The sequence below is a fragment of the Micropterus dolomieu genome, linkage group LG19 (genome assembly GCF_021292245.1).
Source record: "Micropterus dolomieu isolate WLL.071019.BEF.003 ecotype Adirondacks linkage group LG19, ASM2129224v1, whole genome shotgun sequence".
Lineage (NCBI taxonomy): Eukaryota > Metazoa > Chordata > Actinopteri > Centrarchiformes > Centrarchidae > Micropterus > Micropterus dolomieu.
The window spans coordinates 24,667,437-24,675,661 of record NC_060168.1 but is presented as its reverse complement, the minus strand read 5'-3'; the positions used below and the strand labels follow the sequence as shown (position 1 = coordinate 24,675,661).

The 8,225-nt window shown below is 37.7% G+C and overlaps 1 protein-coding gene across 3 annotated transcripts in view; it reads left to right on the top strand.

The window, feature by feature from the left end:
- The first annotated feature begins 282 nt into the window (after positions 1-282).
- The window catches only part of rnasel2 (ribonuclease like 2), a 19,070-nt gene continuing 11,127 nt past the window's right edge, over positions 283-8,225 (top strand). Inside the window, exons 1-2 of one of the 3 annotated variants that reach the window (XM_046029752.1) lie at positions 283-389; positions 520-618. The gene's annotated coding sequence lies outside the window, so the exon portion shown is untranslated. Of the gene's footprint in view, positions 619-8,225 lie in introns of all 3 variants that reach the window. The other 2 variants (XM_046029753.1, XM_046029755.1) reach the window with 2 other exon arrangements.

Sequence of the window (8,225 nt, the reverse complement as noted above, 5' to 3'; positions counted from 1 at the left end):
GGTACACTTTGAATAAATCCTGTCCAATTTAGGTCAGTCCTCTGGTTGCAACAAGCCTGAACCTCCTTTTGGAAGCCTTAACAAGTCGAGCCAGGACTTCCTCACTACCCCAAATCACTGTCCTTTAAAATAGGCATAATAATAATAATTTTCATGTAAAATAAAAGACAGCTATTAATCAGATGTGGCAGACATGTCTTCCTCATTTTTTAAAGTAAGCGATAACAGCAGCCCATGTGGTCAAACGCGATATTGCAGCCTTACCGAAGTCAACGGAAGGGCACCCAGGTGAAGTTGGCAGTCTTTGATTAAAACAGGTGAAACAATCAGATGCGGCTATACCCCTGCGAAAATGTGAATAGGCAGGAATCTGGGGAAGAAACTCTGAAGTAAATTGTGGAGCCAGTCATACTCTGACCTCACAACAAACAATACAAAGTTTAACTAATTTAAGACACAACTATGAGAGTTAGCTTGTTTTCCAGTGTTGCTAATGATAACAGCTCCATGTTTTTGTAGCTCCAAGAGCTAGCAGTGATGTTCATCCAACAAACAAACAAACAAAATGACCACCACAGCCTTAGCGGGACATTTTATTAAATGGAAGCTTCAAATAAGGTGAGTCACCCACTCTGTCTGTTACTCTCTGAAATGCTTCTCCTGGCTTTGGAATTATTGCTGCTACACATGAGGTAGGCAAATTGTATCTTGTTTGCTACTTTAAAGCTGTTGTGTTGTTGTGTGCTCACTGTATGAACACACAACCTGGATTGCTTTGAATAATTTACACTGTAAATTATTCAAAGCAGTCCAAGCTCTTTCTCCAGTGTTGTTCAGTGACCTGTTGTCTCTGTGTGATTTGGGAATAAGCCTGTGCGTTAGGTCTGCTGCTACTTGTTTAAGATCATTCCTTCTCATTTTTTTTTAAACTGCACTTCAAGTAGTGTAAGTAGAATGTGTTCTAGATTTTATATGCAAATATATAAGGATGTGTAAGTCATGTATCTGACACACTGATGCTTTTTCAAATGACCACAAACTTTTTGATCTCTGAATGAGATATTTTTTCAGTTTTTTTTAGTATTCAGTACCGGTATCTGAGCATAAGCTTTATAGTACTGTACATACTTTTGTAAGAGATGTTTGTAAGTCATATATAAGATATGCATTGTTTCCTTTTGATGTGAACACAAATCAGTTGTGTAAAAGCTGACTAACTTAATGTTAATGTCACCTGGTTTGTTTTTATTACATCATTATGGAACCATACCAGAACTCTTAGTTTGTTAACTTTTTTTTTTTTCTCTAGATGCCCTTTCTGAATTGATTTCTAAACCACTCTATTGCTATCGTCCCCTGTAAAATAAAAGCTGAACCCAGTCTGGCCCATGTGGTTTAAATGGGCTGGAGCAGTGTGCTACCTTCAACCTTTATTTGTTAAAGAGTAATACTTCACCCAGCAAGCCTGGCTTGCAGTGAGAACATGCTCCTTCCATAGCTTGTGCAGTAGTAATGTAACATGGCACTACAGTACCAAGCTACATCACAAGTGACACAAAAGAGAAGGCAGAGGGAAACAAATGCAGTAAGGGGATGGAAAAGCTAAAGAGAAAAGTGTGCAAACTAAGGACTTCAAAATACTATCCATACTGGCCTTTAGATTGAACAAACAGGACCAGTATAAAGATTAAGTTAATTTGTACTAAACATATACTAGAGATAAAGAAAACAAACTAAAACAGTTGATGACCTCTTGCATCTCTTTTCACGTCTCTAACCTTGTTAGTTTGCTATTGAGTCAAGTATATTCTGAATAATTGGTCTCATTGGTGGTGGAGAAATGCCACCCACTACATCTGCTAGCTTAGCTGCGGTAGTTGGCTTTGTTTGTTGTTTCTTAGGAACTTCTGTGACACTTGATTCATGTAACTTTTTAAAAATAGGAAATATTTTATAAACATACTGGAAGGCTTTTTATGTGCATTCATTGGCTACATTTCATTCTATAGATAATTTCAAAATTCTTACAGACTATGAATCCTTGAGTGTCATCTTATGAAGATGAGCCCATAAGCGTTGCCATGAAATGTCTATTGCCTCGATAAAATGGGCCCACCGCTGAGAATGCAGCATCAGTGGACCAAGAAAGTACAAAAAACATCAATCAATCTGCTTCCCAACAGAAGATGGCAGCAGTGTATAGACAGAGAGGAGTATTGAATTTCCAGAGTTTACAAAATGAGACTGAACATGCTGCTATTTTACTGTCCATGTAATGCAAATTAAAAGGAATACATTCTTGATGGATAGATGGCTAGATAGAGTTGTTTATTATTAATTTAATTAAAAGCCAAAAACTAAAACTAAATACAAGCATTATTTTAAAAACTCTAAATGGAGTCTAAACATAGGAAAGAAAGTTTATAATATGTAATTCAGTGTACCTTGATACTATATCACAAGCTTTAAGGAAAGCTTGTGATACAAAAAATACTACTGACTAACTAGTTCGACTTTTTGGGCAAAAAGCAAGATCTCACTCATAAGCACTGCAATGACAAATTGTGGTGAAAAACCATAGAGGAAACTGTTTATGTTTAAAAATTAATAGACTTTTTCACTAAAGAACGATAAATGATAAGTCTCATTAACAGCTGCATTGTAGAGTGTTGATGAAAGTTGTACTTTAGATTGATTTGACTTAGATTAAGCAGAGTGAGATTGATTAATGTGTAATGTAATGTTTTCTCTGGACCCCTGCCAAATCTGACCAGTGATGACATGTACATATAGCCGCATGTCATCATTCCGCCGCTGGTTGTCGAGGTGGTGTCCAGCAAACGATGTGGGCTTTGTAGATCATTGGCAGACTTTCTGGGGAAGACCTGGTCTGATTCGGAGAGACGGCATCCATCCCACTTGGGAAGGAGCAGCTCTCATTTCTAGAAATCTTTATTTATTAGTGGACCAAATCTATGACAACCCAGAGTTGAGACCAGGAGACAGAGTCGCAGTCTAACACACTTCTCTGCCCTTCTAATTCAGCAGTTACCCACCCAAAACCCTACGCAGAGTCGCAGTCTAACACATTTCTATGCTCCTCCATTTCAGGAGTTACTTAGTGAAAACCCTATAGTGACGGTGTCTGCCCCCCGACCATCGAAATTATTTAAATCAAAGGTAAACAGAAGAGGAGCTGTGCATAAAAACCTCATAAAAATTAAAGAGCAAAAGTGCAAAACGATAGGAAAATTAAATGTGGACTCTTAAACATCAGATCTCTCTCTTCTAAAGCTGTACTAGTAAATGAACTAATATCAGATTATGATATTGATCTATTTTGTCTTACTGAAACCTGGCTGGGTGATGGAGAATATGTTAGCCTAAATGAATCCACCCCTCCCAGTCATATTAATACTCACATTCCTCGAGGCACAGGCCGAGGAGGTGGAGTTGCAGCTATCTTCGACTCTAGCCTACTAATCAGCTCTAAACCTAAACTAAATTATAACTCATTTGAAAGCCTTGTTCTCAGTCTTTCACACCCAAGTTGGAAATCACTGCAACCAATTATTTTTGTTATAGTGTACCGACCACTTGGTCTGTACTCTGAATTATCTGTTTTTGCAGAGTTTTTGTCAACTTTAGTCCTTAAAATGGACAAAGTTATTATTGTAGGGGATTTTAATATTCATGTGGACATTGAGAATGACAGCTTTAGTACTGCGTTTATTTCTCTGTTAGATTCCATTGGCTTCTCTCAGAGTGTTCATGAACCCACTCACTGTTTTAACCACACCCTCGACCTTCTGGTATATGGTATTGAAACTGAACATTTAATAGTGTTCCCACAGAATCCCTTTTTATCTGACCACTGTTTGACAACTTTTGAGTTTGTATTGCTGAACTACACGCCATTGGGCAAAAATATCTATATACGTCTGTCTGATAGTGCTGTAGCTAAATTTAAAGATGCGATTCCATCAGCTCTAAATTCATTATCAAGTCACAAAGTAACGGAGGACTCCTATGCTAATTTCAGTCCCTCCCAAATTGATCATCTTGTTGATAGTGCTACAGGCTCGCTGCGAATGACCCTCGACTCTGTTGCCCCTCTGAAAAAGAAAATAATAAAACAAAGACGGTTAGCTCCATGGTATAATACTGAAACAAATTAAAGCAAATATCGCAGAAACTTGAGAGGAATTGGCAAACTGGAAAATTCTCGTTTAATTTGGCAAGATAGTCTTAAAACTTATAGGAAGGCCCTCTGTAATGCTAGGGCAGCGTACTACTCGTCATTAATAGAGGAAAATAGGAACAACCCCAGGTTTCTTTTCAGCACTGTAGCCAGGCTGACAGAGAGTCATCTCCAAGTAGCTCTCAGTAGTTACGACTTCATGAGCTTCTTTAATGATAAAATTCTAACTATTAGAAACAAAATTCACCAAGACCTGCCCTCAACTGGCACCGACTTATCTCTAAACTCAGGAACCTTAGAAACAGCTGTAAATCCAGATATATGGTTAGACTGTTTTGCTTCCCTCAATCTTTACCAACTAACTTCAATAATTTCTTCATCTAAACCTTTAACCTGCCTCTTAGACCCCATCCCGACTAGGCTGCTTAAAGAAGTTTTACGCCTTAGTCAGCACTTCTATATTAGACATGATCAATCTATCTCTATCAACAGGCTATGTACCACAGTACTTTAAAGTAGCTGTAATTAAACCTCTTCTGAAAAAGCCCAAACTTGATCCAGATGTTTTGGCCAACTACCACCCCCAACCGGTCGAGGCAGATGGCCGCCCACCCTGAGCCATGGTTCTGCTCGAGGTTTCTGCCTCTTAAAAGGAAGTTTTTCCTTGCCTCTGTCGCCTAGTGCTTGCTCTTGGTGGGAATTGTTGGGCTTTTGTAAATAACATCATAGAGTACCGTCTAGACCTGCTCTTTTATGAAAAGCACTGTGAGATAACTGTTGTCGTGATTTGGCGCTATATAAATAAAATTGAATAATTTAATTGAATTTATTTCAGGATAACCCCTTGAGATGTATCATCTCATTTTCATAGACACAAAATTAACCACACAACACAATACAGACACAGACATATATACAAAACAAAATCTCTCTCACCTGCCCTTACCCCCACAATTAACATAGCACATATATTAAAGTATACTGACAAATAATCAGCCGAGTGCATTAAACTAATACGTCATTTCAGTATGCCTCATGACAAAATGTAACATGCAGGATAACGTCACATCTCACATAGGAATGTCCAAAGAAAATCAAGATAAAGAGAATGAAGACAAAAAGTCATGTTCGTATACATACTAATATATATTTTCTACATAAACCAATTATATGTAATACCAGTGGTATGTATTCTTAATAACAAGAGCATGTAGTATTAAGAAAAGAAAAAAGTTACTATTTGAATAAGAGAAATGTGGAAATAGATATCAAGAAAAAAGGAATGTTATTCCAGTCTTGAGGGGCCTTATATTGAAATGCTCTCCTACCAGAAACAGAAAACGACCTTGGTACCGTAAAAAATGTTGGACATTGGAGGTGTCTAAGTGAGCATGTCGAGCATTAAGGTAATTCATAAAGATACATTGATAAAAGAAAAACATAAATCTCGTGTCTACACTATAAGGCTTAGATTTAATACGGTGTAGACAAGAAAAATGTTTTTGTTTTATCAGTCAATTAAAGAGTTTAATCAGGTATGGTATCCAGTAGTGTTGTAGTCAAGACCACCCAAACCAAGACCAAGTCAAGACAAAGTACAGAGTTGACCGAGACAAGACCAAGACTTCTGGGGGCTGAGACCAAGACCGAGGGAGGGCAAGACAAAGTCAAGACCAAGACCAGTTCCCTGCATTGCATGACACACAATAAAATGTGGAACGTGATCATAAGTACTTCTAAAATTGATCGGAAAGATCCACATTCCCATTAAAACACCCACATACAAACACTAAGAGCTGAAATCAACGTAAGCATCTTTATTCAACACTCCTGTTCCATGCTTACCATCGCGTGCAATGGGAACATGTATAATTAAGGTTATTGATTGCATTCAAAGCAACATGTTTTCCATTCAATCAAAGTTAGGATGTTAAGAAATAAATCAGACAATGCAAAAGCAAATTATTCCCAAAGTTATGGTCTTAAAATAAAATCCTGAATCCCCAATGACCGAGACAATGCCAAGTACCAATGCGGTCGAGTCCGAGACGAGGCCAAGACCATCAAAAACTGGTCTCAAGACCAGTCTTGAGTACTACAACACTAGTATCCAGGCATGTTAAGGTAATCTGTTAGAAGTGCAACTTCATTTGTCTTTTGCAGATCACTATGAATATTGAACAAAAATCTCTTTACTTTATATAAGAGTAGTCTTTGCTTAGTGAAGCATAGAAAATAATGAATGAAAATGCAGACTGAACTTTTAGAAAAGCCTATTTGTTTTGTGTTCTGTGTTTTATATCTATTTTAATGTATAATCCTGAATACATCTCGAGATTAATGCTTTGTCATGTTGAATCAAAGAAAAGTTTTCCCAAGGGGACAAAGTTTCTTACACAACAGATAGTATATTTAATTCTTGTATGCATTAACATAATTATACATACAACATGAACAACATCATTACTTTACCTTGGAAGTTCATTCTTGAGTAAGCAGACCTTGTGTTGAGATTATTTTGTCACTATAGCATTTCTGTATGTATTAATCCTCTTATCCCTCTTCCCAGAAAACAAGTAATTGCTTCTCCACAGTATGTTGGCCTCACAGGAGCCGGGTTGCACTAAAGGAGTCTAACAGCTTGTCTAAACCAGGGGTAAAAAAATGGCAATACAAAAAGTCCTGCCTGCTTTCAGTTGAGACCTCTTAGCAGTTACAGTCCATGAATGCTGGAGTGTGACAACTGCAATATGGGACCGCCACATATGTGCACACACTCATTCAAAATCAGTCATGATTTTTTTTAAAAAAGGTTACTGTATAAAATATTGCACATAATGTCTCAAAGCCTTTGCCCAAGTGTGACTTCTCACAAATTATGATTTTTGTTTTTGTCTTGTTTTCGGTAACTTTATATGCTGTGCACCAGGGGTTGGCAAATAAGTCTGGCATTGGGCCAAATTTTTTCCAAGTCATTAGATGGTGGGCCAGAACATTGTTAAGTGACCATACTGTGTGTGATAAGCTCATTGGGTAGTGTGTAGGACTCCTGTTTGCAGTGTTGTGTGTTCAATCCTCACTTGATGCTACTATTTTTTTTTCCCCCTTTTTTAACAAATTGATTGTGAAGAGATCGTATTACATATCATAATTAAGCATGTGCAGGAGTATGTACATCAGCCTATGGAAAATTATCTCATTCAGGGGAATCCACAATCTCACATTTTGATGGCTTTTTCAGAGGTGTGTCAAGCAAGCCAGATACTCTTTTGAAGTTCCTTCAGAACTTTTCAAAGTAAAAGATCTCACAACATAAAGTATTGTTGCAAAATTGTTCTCACGCTTTTATTTTGTAGGCACAATCACTTTAGAGGAAGTTATTATTTGAGTAACTTTTGCTGTCATGACTGAGATCTGTTTCACCACCAGCCCAACCCGGTCTCACTCCCAAGTCGTCACATATGGACGCTTGGTCAAGAGCCATAATCATCAGTTTGTGACGCACTAGGGATCCCTTTGACGTCATAGTTCGACGTATTGAGGGAAGCCCTGTTGTGTCAGTTTTTGATGGTAAAGGCAAGTATGATATTTAAGAGAAGACGAAGTAAGGAGGTGATTGGGGTGGATAGAGGGCCAGAACCCGGACCTTGAAGCAGGAGAACAGGGTTTGTGTCCCGTGCGAAACAAAACATTAAATGTTTTTATTTAGGCGAGTGAGGTAAATTGACATTAACGTTAGTTAACTTAAGTCTTAATTGACATACATAGCTATTTTAACCCAAACCATGATCTTTTCCTAACCTTAACCTAGTAGTTTTGTTGCCTAAACCCAACCAAGTACTTTCTGTGCCTAAACCTAACGAAACTGCAACGTTTCACGACTTTAATTATGCGCGTTTCAACATGGCAATGTATCAAAACGTTACGTTTTATCTTGAAAGTGTAACCGGATATTGCATATTTATTGTTGCTAAGCATTGCTAACTTGACTGTGGATCCCTAAACGTCAATAATTGATGCAAAA